At 40.9% G+C, this 19339-nt stretch overlaps 1 protein-coding gene across 11 annotated transcripts in view; it reads right to left on the minus strand.

Moving 5' to 3' along the window:
• SOX6 (SRY-box transcription factor 6) overlaps nucleotides 1-19339 on the minus strand; it is a 449606-nt gene that overhangs the window by 378041 nt on the left and 52226 nt on the right. The gene's annotated exons all lie outside the window — the stretch shown is intronic.

Below are 19339 nucleotides of genomic sequence, written 5' to 3' on the forward strand. Positions count from 1 at the left end.
AATTCCAAAGACTCCTGCAGAATTAGTCAAAGTAGTTTAGTGGGCAAATTTGTGGTTAGCATTTTAGCAAATTAGTTCTTTTTCTTTTTCCACATCCTTACCTGTGCGTGCCACGCTGTGCACTGACATTAATTTCTGGAACACTTAGATTGTATAGTATGCAGGGTACTTTAAAATAAAATTAGCACTTTTCAAGCAATTGCCAAGTGTACATAGTTTTTAAGCAGCTATGGAATTCTCCATTCCCATCCTGCCCAGTGGTCTCATATATAATAGACAACAGTAAGTTTTGATTCCCCCCCCCCAAAAAAAAGGTTTTATAATATGGAAAGAAAGCAAATGCATTCAAGCAAACAGAGCACAAATACTTTATAAGGATAAAGGAAATTTATGGACAACACTATAACATTTTGAAAAGTTTGCTGTAATTATAATTCCACTTCCCACATTTGTCAATTGGATATTTAATACTTTAAAGAACCCCTCTCCTTGTTTGCCTGCAGGATGTGCAAGTTCCATTTCTTTCAGAGGTTTGCCTGCCACAGAAATCCAGTCCCTGTGTTAGGTTGTGCTCTCTTCTGCCTAATAAGAAATGAGTGTCATCAACATATTTCACAGGGGCATGCATATGGCTGCTAATGATTTGGTTATAACAGCAGGAATTGAAATGGCATCTGGAATGTGGTATTTGTTGACAAGGTTTTGGTTAAACAGAGGATGGTTTGTGGTTTTCTGTCACCATGCCCCTCAGGCATTTATAGCATTATTAATTAATCTTCACAACCAACCTGTGAAGTTGGTTAGGCTGAGAGACAGAGATTGTGCTAGAGAGCTTCATGACTTGAGTGGGGATTTAAACCTGGGTCTTCCAGCTCCTATCCTGACTATCCATTACATTACATTACATTACACTACATTAGCTCCTATATACTGACTGCTATGATGGGTTTAAAACATGAAATTTCTCATTAAAATAAAAATCCAAAAAAGTCACATTTCCAATTTATCTTAAAATGTGTTGATACATACAGACCAAACTCAAGGTTCCAAGAGGAAATCTGAGGTGCAGGAAAAGAAAAAGGCTTTACTTGTTCTTGACACCAAAGATGATCAATATCTTGTGAAGGCATCTAAAATGTCATGATGCAGATTGCACCTACGTACAAAGGCACGCAAGACATAAAGGAAGCAGCTATCAGTGGCATAGATTATGCACCCCTCCTGCCTTCCAAAGTAGATCTCAGTGCTACTGAAATGTTGTATTTAGAAAAATAATGATTTGGCAGAGTCTCTATAACAAATCCTAGGTCTTAATTCTGTAAATTCAACCACGAATACTTTTAACTTTGGATGGATTATTCACATGCTTCGTTGTTAAGCATCCTGAGGGCTTTGATCCCAATTTGTAGGGTGAAAAAAGTGTAGCTTGAATGTTCATGTATCACATGAAATCCATTTCATAACACTACAGTGATTAAAGGATTACAGTGTTTTCTTGTAACTGATATTTTGGATGTGGAATGTGTTGCCAAAACTTTTTTTTTTTTTACATATGCATCACTCTTCATCCAACGTGAAAACTACCTCTATACATGCAACAGACTCTGTATATACTTTTCTGCCACATACATGGCAGCTTCTCCAAGGAATGCTGGAATGTTAGACAAATACTTCATTTCAATCCCAAAGACTCCTGGATTGTCCAAAGAACCAGTTCTAAACCTCTCCTGTATTGCCTATCTTGCAGAAGTTCAAAAACCACCAGCACAGCACAAGTGTAGTAATATGTGATTCGTCATATATAGAACTGGGAGGCCTCAAGCTACTGATTTCCCTAAGACCTTTTATCACAAAACTATGCCTGCCTTCCTGCCTGCCTTCTTTGGATTAAGTATATCAGAAGTTAATGAGCATGTGAAAACAGGAACAACAAAAATCTGACATCTTAAAGTAATAAAAACCTTGACCATAGCATGATCTTTTGTGGGCAAGAGTTCTAGTTGCAATAAAGTTATTAGCCTTTGCCACTTATTGATTACTAATGATCATAAATAACAATTCCATGGGCAATCCAGTAGCAACAGGTGTGATGAGGAAGAGCTGCAAAGCCTCTCTGCTGACACAGACATCACTGCAGCTTACTTTAAGAGGGCTGAGGAGGGGCAAGATAGTAGTGAGTTCATCAAGGCAGAGCAGAGACATCAGCAGAGTGGCCCTACCGTTGCATCCATGTGGCCCAGACCATGTCATTTCCCAGCCCTAACCCTGCCTCATTCGGGTGAAACTATTTCAATAAGGGAGAAATCAGAAGGTCCAGAGGTCTTCCTGGAACGTTTAGATGAGAATGAGATGCACTGCCTTCAAAAGGAAGCTCCAGAATCTGGATGCAGATGTTAAGAAGCTCTCTCCCTGTTCCCAACTAGGCATACTTCTAGGTACATAAGGACTCACCAAATTATCCAGTGACAGTTTTTGTAGGTGGTCATGCTCTTTTGGGAGAAGGCAGCTCTTCAAACTGCTCCCAAATCACAAACAGCTTGAAAGGTCATCAGCAGTGCTTTAAATTGTTTCTGGAAACAAATTAGAAGCCAGCGGAACCACTTCAATCAGGGAGTCACTGGACCAGTTGTAATTTCCAAGAACTCATCAAAATACATCCCTACACAAGAGCACATTGCAGCAATCCAGATGTGATGTAAGTAAGGCATGTGTTACCATGGTCAGGTCTGCTATCTGCAAGAGCTAACATAGTTTGTGCACCAGCCAAAGATATGCAAAGGGACTCCTGTCCATAGCTAGCCCGGACTTTGAAAGTCATCTAATCTCCCTTGCTGTATTATACTGTATTGTTTAATTAGTGTTTTTATGGAGCAGTCAAGTAATTTCGTTGTCCCCGAAGGGGGCAATGACAATAAAGATATTATTATTATTATTATTAGTAGTAGTAGTAGTAGTAGTAGTAGTAGTAGTAGTAGTATCTACCCACCCAAGGTCAAAGTTGGATCCAGAAGAACTACAAGTCTATATTTTCAAGGGAAAGTAATCCCATACATTACTGTTTGAACCCCTATTTCTGGACCAGCTTTAGTAGCCAGGAACACCTCTCTATTCACTTTGTTTGCCCAAATCCAGGTCATTTCAACCTCCCAGCATTGGTTTAGGATCTCTACAGCTTCCCTTTAATGAGTTGGCAAGCAGAAATTGAACTAGGTGTCTTCCATATACTGATTATATTGAACTCCCAAATCCCTTGATGATTTCTCTCAAAAAATTTCAGTAAACAAACAACATAGGGAACAGAGACTGAACTCTCAGAACTCTTGGGCCAATGGCCAAAGCTTCAAAATGGAGTGCCTCTAGCTCCATCTTCTGGGACCATGCCAAGAAGGACCAGAGCCACCATAGCATCACGTCCCATCCTCAACAACCAGTCCAGAAAGATACCATGGATAATGGTTCTTGACAGCCACCAAGTAGTCCATCATAGTCACCGGGGATACACTTCTCTTATCCTACTCCTGGCATAATCAGAAAAGTGACCAAGGCTGTTTCCATACCAAAATTGGCTCTAAGACCAGATGAAAATGGATCAAGACATTTAGATACTAGATCTGAAAGGCCGGTATGTGCTTTGCCTTCCGATGGAATATTACAAGATTGGGTGGAACTTCTCCAATATGATCAGATTAAGGGAGGGGTTTTCAACCACCACCTCTTTCAAACTTCTGGGGACCGCAGCTTTCCAGGAGGAGGCATTCACTATGCTACTACCCACTCCTCCAGCAGCTCTTATTAGCTTAGATGGGTAAGAGCTGGGTGAATATGTTGTTAGAATTCCTGCTCCATGATTGCAGTCATGGGATTGTTGTCTTTCAAAAGACGGTATATGTTTTGACTCCACAGAGTGGGAAGTGACGGAGACAGGATGTTTGTGTTACTGTGTTCCGTGAAGGGGGACTATTGTCCTTTGTTCTTTCTCTTTGCTGTCTGATGCTAGAGAAAGAGGGAGGCATGTTGCAGTGCTCCATGAGTGTTTATATGTAAATAAAGTAGATTAGCCAAAATGCTGAGGTCTGTTCCGCAAGCTGCGAAAACTCTGAGGATCCCTAAGTGTGCCGATGTCTGTTGGCATCAGTTGCTGTGATGTTCGGGCAGAAGAAAGCTTTTAAGCTCCCAAACGATCGACCAGGAGGGAGGGAACATGCCAGTCTCTTCCAGGGTCCTACTGGAGTGTAGGACGAGCTCCTGATACATATGACTGGCCTCATCTCACCTGGAAACCTTCATATCCTAAGGCTTCATAAATTGGGACATATTCAACATAACTGGACAAGGATGCGCCAAAAATATACCTGCTGATATTGCTCTAGCTGCACCTAAGTCAGAACAGGTATGAGTGTTTATCTGCAAAAGTGGTCACAGTGAGATACCACGCAATCCTCCTTGAGGGCCAAGATGTAAACAGGAGCCTCAGACTCTGAAGAAAGGTAATGGTAACTAAAACATCCTAAATAGCCTGCTCCTGTGCACATTTACTCAGCAACGCATTCAATCCACTTTTAGCTTCATTTCTTCCAGAAATATTTTATTAAGGCAAATCTCCAATTTCTACTTTTTCAGACAAAGCTTAATAGTTAAGCATTAAGAAGGACAGACAGAATGTAAATATAATCCGATACATGTATATTGTCTTCTGATGAATTTCAATAAGCTGCATTAAGTTACACTGGCCATTTTTGTCTACTTTATGCATTCTTCTTTGCTTCAAACAACAAATCTATGCATTTTTGAAAAAGAAAGAAAGCATAGACTAGGAATCAGGCCTTCAAGTGCAAACGCTTTGCATCACAGTTGGAAATGGATGCAATGAAACAACTTCACTCAACACAATTAATAGCTGGAATACAAAGAATCAATTAAAAAAATTAAATGTGCATAAGAGCTTGTGTATACCCAATGGGGTGTCACACTTTTTCCTGAGAGCATCACTTGTACTGTATTGGAGGATGCTTGTGATACAGCCCTGAATTTTAGCATACTTATCAATTATCATAGGGAACACTGCTGTTGGGAGAAGAAATTCAGAAGCCAAGATAGATGCAATTTCCTGCACCTCTGACAATATTACTTCATGAGTCTCCTTAGTAGCAGAGCTTTTAAGGAAATCACACCAATATGCAATGCATAATATGCATTCAGCTACAGATGGGAATATCTGTCAATGACTGTTGGTAGCAGATAACAGAATTAGATACAAAATTTATTTATTATGTTTATATAATATTCTTCTCCCTAAAGAGTTGAGGCTGACTTTGAACCAGGAACTCTGGAATACAATTTTGTACAAAACTTGTTGCATGGTTGTCTGGCAGGTTATATTATTTAGGATACTAAATACTGTATAGCAAACAAGAGTTCAAAGTGCAGAATACAGCTTGGTATACAACCTAAAGGGCCTTTTAAATGGTACCATTTTAAAACCTATGCAAAAGCATCCTCAACAGCATACTAGGCTTTACATAGCTTCCAGATTATTCTCAGGAACTGGCATCGCCCTTGTTACTTCATCTGCGAATGAATAGTTTTTGTTTCCAGAGCAGGGGCTCAAAAGCTTCACAGCAGACATACAGTGGTACGTCTAGTTAAGAACTTAATTTGTCCCGGAGGTCCGTTCTTAACCTGAAACTGTTCTTAACCTGAGGTACCACTTTAGCTGCCGCCATGCAATTTCTGTTCTCATCCTGAGGTAAAGTTCTTAACCTGAGGTACTACTTCTGGGTTAGCGGAGTCTGTAACATGAAGCGTTTGTAACCCGAGGTACCACTGTATAACATTTTTTAAATCCAATTTATGAAGATAATCCAATGGGCTTCCTGAAAATGTGCCAGCTGGTAACATTAACTCTGTTAATGAAGAAGGTGGTAGCAAGTCCATGTAAACCAGAGCAAAAAGCTCTGGAGAAACAGATACTAACCCCCAGACACGGATCGATTCCCAAACATTCCACTGACTTGCCCAAAGTGGCTCCATGTTGGTTGTAATTCTTGAACCTTTTCAACATATGGATTGCCTTGGTCACATAGACTCACTCTCCACACAAGCAACCATGTGGAACATGGACCACATTCCTTGTGCAGAAGCTTCTCAGATCAAGTAGATCCACGTGCTCAGTGGGTTTTCAAATTTTCTGGCACCTTAAGGGAGCAGCTTATACCCACACAGAGAAGAGACTGCTTTAAATGGTTCTGTGCAATGGCTCAAGGCTCCAATTCTGATTCTCCAGCCCACGCTATATCATGCTGTTTGTACATTTTGGCCTCAAAGTAGGTAAGGAGGTATATTTGTTATTCAATAAACAAACCTTATTAATGATTATGATGATGATAGAATAATGTCTGTAACATTTTCTTCCCCAAGGGAACATGAGCTTCCCTTTCTGGTTTAACTTTACAAATGGCAGCTTTTCACAGTAGAATGACTATGAACTACAAAGGCTCTTGTTACTCTGCCCTGGCAGTGGCTTACTTCATCCATTTACTTTCTTCTCTGGCCTTACACGATCCCCTAAAACAAAGGAAGGAAGGCAAGTGCTCCTTCCCTCCTGCATGGCTGGCCTTTCTCTTTGTCCAAGAGGAAAAGTGACAGACCTAACCTACTTTTACTCTACAGCTTTTCCACATGGGGCATCAATTATAATATAGAATCTGTCCATTAAACATCAGCCTCTCTCTTTCAAAGGGGGGGGGGAGGGATATCCACTTTAGAAATGTGTAAATTTGCACTGTGCCCATTTATATATTTTTAAAAAATACTTCTCAACATCAGAAAGCATGTTAATTGTAGTAAAATGAACAATACTGAAGTTGTTTGAAGACAGAATTAAATTTAATGAAATTCACAAACAACCCCTTTTAAGAAAGTAACAACATTTTTTGAACATTAAAGAGAAGCTCATTATATCAAGACAACTCCAATGTAAAAGGCAGCCCAACTTCAATCGCTGCATATCTGCATGTTAATGAACTTGCTGTGTGCAGCAGGGACTGAGCTGAGCAAGTATGGAGAAGACTGTCTTAAAGCACACAGTGCACTCTGAAAAGGGGGAAAAACACGCCACCTTTAATCAATAGAACACCTTTTCACTGGTACCTTAATAGCAACTGAAATGATTTCAAACGCAACACAAAAGGAAGATGATACTTAGTAAAGGTTTCTTTAAGACATAACATTTCTTGCACATTCCTTCAGCGTTCACATGCTGTCAGCATCACTGTGGCAAAGACTTTCAAGTTTCGGCAGACAGATACCGCCTAGTACAAAGTCTTTGTCATAATAATTTCATTGCAGTGCCCTGATCAAACATCTAGACAAATCTGAGACTGAAAAGTGAGAGCTAACCAGTGACCTTTGATTATAACCACCAGCACCAGTTTTAATAAAATGCCTCATTCATTGCTTTCTGCTGCCAACAAGGAAGGTGTGTTAGAGCCTCAGAAAAATGAAGTCAATATACCATTTACACCCATATAATGATTCCTATTATTCACAGCTGGACTTTGTGAATGTACCAAGTGAAACACAGAGATCTTAAAATAGCAAATAAAAAAACCATACAAACAGAATGTTCCACCTTGAAAATAAATACAGGTCTCAAATACAGTTGTCTCATTCTCTGGTTTGCCTGCTGCTGGCTTTCATGTCATGTAATAATCTTCCTTCCAAAACTTTACTTGCACACTGTTTGTATTTGTTACCACTTCTGCAGGTCTGCAGACGGGGGGGCGGGGGCGAGTTTTCAGGGTCATGAGACCCCTTTGATTAATGAACAGTACACTATTCAAACATACCATCTACTCAAAAGTTAGAGAGCTGTTTTCAGCTGGACTTCCTAACATCGTCATCACTGTTTTATGCTTTATTCTAAAAAATAGAAATAATAAGACTTTTGGGCTTTGGAAGCAATTTCAGGATAGTTTTCTGCCTTCTACGTACAAACAGCTGTTGTCAAGCACAATGCTCCAAGGAGATACAATTAGAGCCAGTCTCACATATTTGTTGGTTAGCATATCAGGCAAAGGAAGAGGAAAGCCGGCCTTAGCACATTTATTTCCCACTTGAAAAGGAAAAAAGTATTACGCAGGGTAATAAATATTCAAATGACTTTGCACCATCGAGCGACCATATCAAGCTAATGATCTGTAGTCTGGAGCCCTATATAAAATGAAGAAGCCTTCCGTCACCTAGAGGTGTTGCTGTAAACACGGTGGGGGGAATCGGCTCCTCTCAGTATGTGTGCGCACAACTCCACTTTATGTTGTTTTCAAGAAGGAGATATATTGCTGAGTAGTACAGCCAAAAAAGTTCTTGTCTTGTTTTGGTTTTTGCTTTATTTTTAAAAAAAGAAGATGAAAGAAATGGTGGGAAGACATTCAGAGGCAAGAATAAAAAGACACGTTTAAATTTTTTGTAGCATTTTTTATACTTAAAAAAATAATAATCCAACAGAAGTTAAGAGATTCAAGATCTCACTGACTGTTGAACTAATTGGAAGCAGGAAAGAGCTGCAGACGTCCTTTTGATGGGAACTAGGCTGAGCTGGCTGAGAAGGAGTACCACTAGGAACTGGGCTACCAAAAGGCTATAGTTGATATTTGCGGGCTTTTCCACATAATCAGCATTTACATTTTAAAAAGTGAGCTAGTTATTCTTTTGTTGCAAGCAATCTGCGTATCTTTCTTCAAAACTGAGCTACTTTTCTGAAAGCGCTGCAACCATACAGTATTTTGTAACTGCAGAAGATGTGTATAGGAGAAGCGCTGGGAAAGGCACATACAGTTACCACTATAATCTTCCCTACACCCAAAGTTTTTGTGTCCCGCCAGCAATGTGTACATTGACACAGGGAATATCCAGCTGGTGACAAGACTCTTGGGCACTACACACAAGTAGTGTATTTGTCGCTAGTGGAACTAAATGCACAAGAGTCATACACCAGCTGGATATTCCCTGCCATGCCCAACTACTGTCATTTTAAAAACCATTTCTTTGAACTGCTTACTGTGGTACAGAGAAGCCCTAGACCAGGTGGCTGCTTCTATCAAAAGCAGATATGGGGTCGCACTGGGTGCTGAGCCTCCAGGGTGCCACGACGGGTGTCAAAACCATGACATCCAATGGAATGTGAGAGGTAGGGAAGTGCCAGATTTTGGCGCTGCACACAGCACCGTTGAAATTTGAGGTGTCATGATTCACCACTGCTACTATCTTCCTTATCAGCAATGTCCCTGGGCCCTCAGGGGACTGTATCCAAGGACTGAACTTGGAACTTTGTTCACATAGCGCCTTTTGCTTCATTCTGGGCTTCCAAGCTGAATTTCCAGACTAAATTTATGTCCTGGAAAAGTAGTGTGGTACAATTATCATCCCCATCTGACAAAGCAGGAGGAGAACATTTATGGACCAGTATCTGTTTGACCAGTAGAACATTTAATTCCTTGCCCACATCTTGCAAATTGTCTTAAGGCCACAGCTTTCCATATCAAGAACAAGGAGTCAGAAATCACAAGCAGTAATTTAAGAATAACTTTGGCTCATAATAGTCATCCAGTTTTTGGTCTTCCAGCCAAAATCCTCAAGGTACCACAAAGTATTTAGAATGAAAAATATAACCAAACTTAGAACTATTAGATATACCCCCCCCAAAAAAAAAACCATTATAAAGTAGAACAAGAAATGTCCCATCAGCACAAAGGATTCATTAAATCCTATAACTGTCTCCTGTTAAAGATGTGCCAGCCCCCTTCACACATGAACAAACAAATCCCACTGCAGCCAACCAAAGATAATCAACCACACCCTAGGCCACCCCAACTTCTCTTACCACCAAGGAAACATAACAAGCAAACAGAAAGAGAACTTTCTCAAGTGACGCTGACACAAAAAACCCATGCATACACTAAGTAAAGAACATAAGCTTTACAACCCCAACTGCTCTTCTGCTGTCTCCCCCCCTCCTTTTATTCCCAACCCTATAGGACGCGGGTGGCGCTGTGGTCTAAACTACAGAGCCTAGGACTTGCCGATCAGAAGGTCGGTGGTTCGAATCCCCGCAACAGGATGAGCTCCCATTGCTCGGTCCCAGTTCCTGCCAACTAGCAGTTCAAAAGCACGTCAGAGTGCAAGTAGGTAAATAGGTACCGCTCCGGCGGGAAGGTAAACGGCATTTCTGTGCGCTGCTCTGGTTCACCAGAAGCGGCTTAGTCATGCTGGCCACATGACCTGGAAGCTGTATGCTGGCTCCCTTAGCCAATATAGCGAGATGAGTACCGCAACCCCAGAGTCGTCCGCGACTGGACCTTACGGTCAGGGTTCCCTTTACCTTTACCTTTTATATTGGATATAAAACCAATGTCTCACAACAAATGTAACTGATCTGTAGAAAATACAACCTGAAGAAAGAGACAATGCTTGTGTTTTTGTAAACGAGGAAAATCTTTAATAAAAATTATATTTAAAAAAAAAGATGTGCCAGCCAGTTACTCACCCTTCCCAAACAAGAGTCATAACATCCATCCCACATGTGGTTTGGAAGATGCCACACACAGCGCACCTCAAATCCTCCTTGTTAATTTGGCATTTGCTGCTAAAAAGTCTAAATGGACTTGGTCCACTAACTAAAACAATTACAAATTGCCTATTATTAGTGATATGGGGGGTTTTGTGGTAATAAATAATCAGCAACTTTTGCAATGTTGTTTAGTTCAAGGTGATTAGTGTGCAATTAGCACTCTCTTTTGCCCTTGCTCTATATCTGAATTCAATTCAGAAAATACATTTCTAACTACAGTACTACCAGACTGCCTGCCTAGATCACTGTAATATTGGCCTCCTTGACAAATCAAAACACTGCCTGGAGAGCTACCCAGGATTTACATTTCTACAGATTACACAGAAGCAAAGATAAATCCCACAGGACATCTTAAAATCAAACTGCAGAAGCTTATTCTGATTGGACGAGTTCAGATGTTTCTGGAAGACACAACCTTTTCATTCTATTCCTGCTGCTCAGCTCTCTCAAACTTCTCTACTTGAAGACTGTAGCACAGTGTAACATTATGACAGCACCCACAGCCACACCTCCAAAAGAGAAAAAAATGCAGGGAGTTGTGTTGACCCTAGATATAGACCACACAGTACACATAATACCCAATTTATTGTAGTGAACAATACAGCCACAGCACACGCTGTAACTCTCCAAAGGTTTTACTTCACCCCTGAAGGCACACTCTTCCATTCTCTCCAAAGACAATGTAAACAACAACAATTTGAAACAGTATGCAGTTTCCTGGAAGTGTTACTATTTAAACTGATAGTATGAAGAAACTCCATCGATGAAAAGTAAAGTAGTATCTAGCATTTGCTCAATTTCCTCTCTCTCTCCAATTTCATTTGTGACAAACAAACCTGAAAGCTTCATTTACCAGAGCAAGAAGATCAGTAATCTACATGAAGCCTGAAATAAACGGCTGGAGTTAGGCTCCCCAGCATTCCCACTCCACTCTAGACCACTGCTTGAATGCCTCTGAGGGCCCCTCTCTGTGCTATCTCTTTCTGTCTCTTTCAAGCCCATGGTGTGATTGGGGAAGGTTGAAAGAGTAGGACACAATCAATCTGGTGCCCTCCAGATGTGTTGGACTACATCAGCCCCATCATGAATGATGAAATTTATAGTCCCAAACATCTGAAGGGCACCAGATTGGGTAAGGCTGCTTTACATTATGCTCCCAAACTGCACTTTTTTAATTTAAAAAAACAAACAATTTTTATTGTTTTTTAAACAAATAAAAATACAATAACTATCAAACACTTCTCCAGCATTCCACATTAATTGCCATCAGTCTTGTGATCTCTTTCAATTTGTTTTCCAAGCACTCAGTTTGAGTCAAAACCCGATGTCACACGTGCCTGCTATTTTCAGCATGCAACTTATTTTAACAACACATGTTAATCATTGAAATACATAACAGACCTTTAAGCCAGACTACATAAAACAGTGTATCTGTCATATAACAGTGAATGTTCTCTATTTTCAACTCCATTCACAATTTAATGAAATTAATGTATTTATTTGGTTACTTTCATCACAACTTTAAAAGGTAGGACTCTATCCCAAAATAAACCCCTCATACATCAATATTTGAAAGGACATTTTTATTCAACCAAAGATGGTTTGACCTTTTGTCTGAAGAAATATTTATGTCTTGATTCCAGCATGATACATGTCAATGCTGGTTTATTCTTCCAGTAAGCATCATGATTTATAACATTTATTGCCACTCCTCAAAGCACACAGTTATTAGCATTGTAAAGTTAACTCTGATAAAAGCCACTAACACTTCAATCCCACCTGTGTCTACTCAGAAGTAATCCTATGGAATTCAGTGACACTTGTGAAGAAAGTGTGCTTATAGCACTCCTTTGCAAAGTAGACCACACTTTGTGCCTATAGCTCTCAGGGGGGAGGAAATTCTGGGGCTCTGGGGCTCTTTGGCCAACTCTTAAACATGGGCCACATGACAGCATCTAGTTATTTTAATCATCCCCCTGCCAAGATCCCTATCCGTTTTCAAGGGGAGAAGAGCCTGCACCCGACTCCCTGTCTCTCCCAGAGATCTAAGCAGCCTGTTTTTCTCTGTCAACCCTCATTCTATAGCAGTGTTTCCCAACCTTTTTTGGGCAAAGGCACACTTGTTTGAGGAAAAAAATCTCGCGGCACACCACCATTACAGCCCCGTGACGTCAGCGCGCAGCGTCACGCCGGGAGGGACGCACGAAAGTGAAAGTTTTCAATTTTTCCCCTCCCCCTTGCCGGGGAACCTCCAAGCTTTGGGGGTGGGGGGGGAGGAGGCAGCAAAGCGAGGGACTGAGGGACGGCGGCAGCTGAGGCGGCGGCGGCTGTTGTGGTGGTGGCGGCGATAGCGGGCGGAGGAGGGGGCGGCGGCAAGGCCGAGGTGGCCGGCGGCGGCGGGGGAGGCAGCGGCGGGTGGAGCAGGAGGGCGGCCGAGGCCGGTGAGGGAGTAGGGTTGCCCGGGGCTTGAGGAGCCGTCGCCGGGAGTTGCTGCTGCTGTTGTTGCTGCTGCTGCCCGTACATGCCGGCCTCCTCCTCGTCCGCTGTCTCGCGCTCCTCCCTTTTGCACGCGCTGCCCCGCCACCGCCCCATTGGCTGGGTCCTGTCAGCTGATCCTGTGTTATTTCCTGTGTGTGTGTGTGAGGGGAGAATGGAGAGAGAAGCCTCGGCACCACCACCGCGGAGCCACCCCCGGCTCGACGCGGATCCTCGCCGCCGCCGCCTCTCACCGCCCGACTCGCCCGCCTCCCTCCCACGGCACACCAGCCAACTTCTCACGGCACACTAGTGTGCCGCGGAACACCGGTTGGGAAACACTGTTCTATAGCTTTGTAGCATAAACCAAGGGTCTTAGGCTCATGGGAGGGTTTTCTTCAACCCTGTGAGTTGGCAGTAAAGCCAATTTGTTAAATATATAACATTTCTTAGGGATGAAAAGCGCAAGGGAGAGAACAAAGGGACAAAACAGACTACAGTGGTACCTCAGGTGAAGAACTTAATTCGTTCCGGAGGTCCGTTCTTAACCTGAAACTGTTCTTAACCTGAAGCACCACTTTAGCTAATGGGGCCTCCTGCTGCTGCCACGCTGCTGCCACGCAATTTCTGTTCTCATGCTGAAGCAAAGTTCTTAACCTGAGGTACTATTTCTGGGTTAGTGGAGTCTGTAACCTGGAGTCTATAACATGAAGCGTCTGTAACCCGAGATACCACTGTATTGAAACAAGAGTTTGAAAATAAAAGGAGCTCTTACATCTCAACATGGGCGTAGCCAGGATTTTTGTTAGGGGGAGCAGGCCCCCAGTTAGCTATGTACAGTATTTTTATTGAATTTTATTGATGGGGGGCAGCTGCCCCTCCCTGCCCCTCGGCTACGCCCATGCATCTCCAATCTAGCTTATCCTGAACCAGTTAGTTACAGACATGCTGGTCTCCTGATGAGTAACACCATGTGTGCAAAGGTCATTTGCATGGCCTTCTGATGGTTGGAGAGGGATGGAATGTGAAGGACCCTGGTGTGAGGGACTGCAAGACCACATCCCATCTTAAGGGCTTAAATGACAGTTGACATTTGTCCAGCAATCAGCTCATGCCACTTTCATCAGAAAACCAATGTGGTCCTTTTGACACTGCACTTACTCCCAGGTAAGTGGCGTTAGGATTACAGCCTAAATTCTGAATTCATGATAACGGGCTCCTCAGTCCCTGGTGGCTTTTATTTCCCACAGCTCATCACAAAATTGGGTTCGGATTCAATAGTTTGCAGGGATCCCTGACTGAAATAAATGAAAGTAAGGAATTCCAATTCAAGCCAAAAGTAAAATCTTAGGGATGGAACAGCTATCAACAATGCGTTCCTTCCAGAGTACCGTGTAAAATTTGCCAACACAATTTATATTTCTGCATGAAATTATTTGCTTTTGTCTTGTAACAGACTAATCAGATTTGATGGAGTGACACAAAGACAGCAATATTGTTGGCTTTTGTTTCATAACTAATTTGTGAACTGCCTTGTTTTGGTGTGCAAACCACATAGTTGAGCATTAGCCCCAAGTTAAGCGGTAATATGATCCATTTAGTGGCACACTTATCGAGTCAGTTCTGCTGCTGTTTATTTAAATGGAAACTGAAAGATTAGCTAGCCAGCAAACACCAGGCATTCCACACAGGAAATTGAAAGGACTCTAGGTCCCCCCTCTAATGAGAGAACTTTTGACAAGGTCTCCTAAACAGTTTCCTGTTCTGAAGAATAATCATCGTAAGCATCCAGAAGAAAAAGACACCCTACAAAATGTACACATATTAGAAAAGCCAAAATATATTTAAATGATTGGCACTCTGTTAATTCCCAAGTGCTTCTATTAATGTTACTGCCTCCAGGATGTACTTTTCCTGTGGTTATGGTCTTCATTAATAATTGCCACTGCCCTTGTAAAAATATTAACTCCTTAAAACAAAAAGAGCTTTCAAGGTGGAGGGGGGACACAGTAGTAACTATCAACAGTCAATAGAAAACTACAACTATTAGTAGCCATTGAACTATTCCTTAAAAGTCTCCTCCAAAATGACATTAAACAGCATGAGTTGCATTTCTTAAGCATTAGTGCACCAATGCCTCTTGGACCATTTTGCACACCAAAGCGTATGATACATGCTGGACTATTTATTAAGTTTGAAAATATTAGCTAACAAACATTTACCACAGTCTCAGAGCCCTGTGTTCAATATTTCAAAGCAACGTAATTTTCTATGGTGGGATCAGTGACGTTGGTTGCCATTATATTAATAAACTAAATTTCACCAGCTGTAATATTCACATAAACGAACAATTCTGATAACCAAGTAGACTCTGTTCCTTTAAAAAAAAAAAAGTTGACCATTCCTCTAACTAGTGTTTTATATGGATATAAGCAGTCACAGTAATTGGCAATCATTTTTGTAAAAGAAGAGATCAAAATAACTCTGAGACTGCATTCACAGACTATATCTTGTAACTTCTACATCTCAATTTGGTTATGTAAAAAAGAAATGTGATTTGAGGATGTAAAACTAAGTGGTTCAAGTTTAAGTTTTCTACTTTTGCCACCTGCCAGGGAATATCCCCAGGGAATGCTGCCACAATCCCTGATTCTTCACACCCTAGGACAAGTGATATTTTCCATTTCTGTTCCATTCTGTTTAGCCAGACATGCTGACTTTGATTTGAGCTAGATGCGTTATGCATTGAGTGGTGGGGAAAATAAAGGTAGGCAGGCAGGTATACGGTGAAGCTTTCGGCATAGTGGCAGCTAAGCAATATTGCGCCACACACTAGCCTTATTGCAATCAGGGGATGGGGGGAGGAGTCAGGAATTATTTTCTTCTTTCAAGTCCAAACTAAAGACATCTCTTTTTTTTCTGCGCTCACACTTTCTGTACTATGCATGCTTAAAGTATTTAACAGTGGAACAGCATTTCAGAACCTGATGCTGAAAGCTCTTCTTAAAGTAGGCAGCCCAGAGCAGAAACAGATTGTTTAGGCAACAATCTTAACCTGGCCTACCTTGAAGAAAGTTCCATTTAATTCAACAATACTTACTGTACTTATGAGTCAACATGGTTAGGGTTAAAGTCCTGCTACCTACACTTCTTCTTTTACTTTAGTAAGCTGTGCAACACGAGCCATTGTATTTACACATGGAGAAGCTATCCATTATTTATGCTACTACCTCCTCTCATAGTTAATGGTTCTTGCTTCACACTTGATGCTATAACAATTATATCAGTGCTTATCTAAAACTATTATTGCCTTTGATTTTTTTCATTTTGACAAAATTTATATTCTACACAGCAATGGATAAACTTCAATTTCATTGTTCATCCTATATTTCTTGGTTATCTGAATCATGTTACCAGCGGCTTGATCCTATGTTTGTTAGTAGCTGCATTTAGGAATCCAGCCTCAGAAGATTTTTCTGATGATGCCTTGCTTCTGATTAATCCGGAGTCTCTCATATTAGTTTTTCTGGAAAAAACATATTGTCTGCTGCGCCTTTCATTTTAAAGATGATTCCCTCACTTTATACTACATGGAATGAGTGCCTTGTTAGCATAGTCTAAACAGCCAAATGTAGTTTCTCAAATTAATGTTGATATTTCCAGCTGCAAAGCCCTACTTCCAACAGTACAATAGCAACTTTGTTGGTGCTGAAAGACTGATTTCATCATTTAAGAATCTAAGGTGCTTAAAGATGCTAGACTAGAGCTTGAGACTGATAGTCTTCTTTTTGTCCAAAAGAACTACTCAACGATATCAGGAGTTCTTGTTGTCTTACATTTAGGGTAGCAAGTAAGAATGTGAAGTGACAATGGGCAAAATTGTCATATTTCACTGGACTCTGGTTATGAAACTCTACAAGCTAATATAAGTACCTGTAGAGAGAAAGTGGGGGGAAAATGGGCCCCAACACTTTACTCCATTAACAAGCTCTTCCATGATTGTAACTCTTTTGTAAATGCAAGTGCCTTCCCATTCACAGAATGACAAGTTAGGATCCAAGCCATAGATATGAATTTGCTTCCTTTCAACTTTAATAATGAATAATTTCCTCCATTTAAGTGAATTGGTTATTAGCAAGAGATTAAAATCCTGTCCTAAAACAAGTTATATTATTGCTTATTCCAACTCTACAATTATGTGATTCTATGACTTAATTTACAGCCAATAACAAAGGCTAGAATTCCATGCGTACTTATGTAGGAATAAATCCCATTGATTATAATATGCCAACATGTAGAGCACTGCAATGTTAGTAAGTTAATTTGTTTAGACAGTTGGTTGAAACAAACTTTGCAAACTTGTGCAAAGTTTACAAACAAAATAAATTCCAGGTTAACAGCCAGATACACTGATCCATTTTGTGTCAGGAGGCCTTACACTGTGCCTTATATTTGTAATTTGTTGCCAAGCTGAAGTATGAAAAGAAACCATTTCCCTATTTACAGCATGGCCTATGGACAGGAATGGTGGGTGCTGGATCCCAGCAAAATCTGGAGGACCACCCAGGATAGCTGCCCCAATTTACAGGTAACATTTTGTTCACCTTTAAAGCCAGTGTCACTCCTTATCCAGTCTATATGCTGCTAATTCTAATAAATTAATAGTCTAATGATCTGCATTAATTCATAACTAATGCTACCACAACAAGTATTTATCATGTCATTAAAGATTATTTCTATGAAGCAGCTTCTGTTACAATATCTTTCTAGGAAGAGAGGACAGCTGTACAAACTTTTTGAAAAGCTAGCATATCCTAACAAATTACAACTATCCAGCACATGGACAAATAGGTCAGGGCCAAATTATCATTCCTCTCAACTTTTCTTAACCACCAGTTATATCTTATTTGTGGTTTCTCAGCTCATATTAAATCCAATCATATATATTTAATCCCATCCTTAAAAATTTTAGTAGACAGCTTGAGTGCTAACCCTGCAACTGGCCTGTCAGAAAATCTTTGATGTCACAGCATAATGCCTCCTGAAAGAACAGCAGTAATACTTAATGTAACATGAAACCAAGGCCCTGCAGTGGGCTTGTCTCCTGTCAGGAACAAACAGTTTCACTGTGGTGCCCCAGAAGTGACAAGGATTGAGACCTAGCAGGGCTGTACCTTCCTGACTTTTCCATGAGACCTGGCACTAGAGTCACTAGAGAGAAGATTCAATATTGTCACGGCAAATACGCCAGCTGCAACTTTGGCGGGGGGAAGAGGGGGGAGCCCGATTGAATCACTCCACATTACAAGTCTGAGAATAATAAGCAGATTTTCACACATTATTAATAATTTTAATAGCATACCTAACTCTAAGAGCAGTTCCCAAGAATTCAGTCACATTTATTTAGAAAGTCTTTCTAAGAAAGGGCGTTTCAGACTGTGGCTTAACTTAAAGAATTTTCTTCAGTATGACGCAAGCTATATAGAGATCTCAGAGCAAAAGGAAATGATGCTCTTATTGATGTTACTCTTACTGATACTGATAATCACTTAGAACAGCGTTAGGACACTGTGGGCCTCCAAATGTTGTTGGACTTCACCTCCTAACAGCCCCATCCAGCAAGGCTGGCTCAGGTCAGAGATAATGCAAGTCTGGAGCAACATCTGCAGGGCCATAGCTTCCCTACCCTAATTTGGATTATAGCTACGTTATGTACAATATACAACCTGCTTATTTATAACCATCTCTCTTACTTGCCAAATACCAGAGTAATAAACCTAAACAAAAGAGAATGCAATATCGGAAACATTCATCAGATTTGAACCACCCTGATATCTATGGATGAAGGGTGATATCTATATTTAATAAATAAAATAAAAATAAAAGGAGCACAGCATTTTTGCATGGGTTTGACTCTGAATAGACTCTTGTAGCACACTTATTTCCAGAAAGAAATACTTCATTTTAAAAATACATTTTCATGTCAGTTTTCAAAAACCAGGGACTCCCCAAAGTGGCTCTGTTATAAAAGTTTCTAAAAGACAGAAGCTAAAAAAGGAGCATCAAACATCAAGCCATGTATATCACATCACAAAATCATAGAATCATAGAGTTGGAAGAGACCACAAGGGCCATCGAGTCCAACCCCCTGCCAAGCAGGAAACACCATCAGAGCACTCCTGACATATGGTTGTCAAGCCTCTGCTTAAAGGCCTCCAAAGAAGGAGACTCCACCAC

The sequence above is a fragment of the Podarcis bocagei genome, assembly GCF_964188305.1.
Source record: "Podarcis bocagei genome assembly, chromosome: 1".
In the NCBI taxonomy this organism is placed as follows: domain Eukaryota; kingdom Metazoa; phylum Chordata; class Lepidosauria; order Squamata; family Lacertidae; genus Podarcis; species Podarcis bocagei.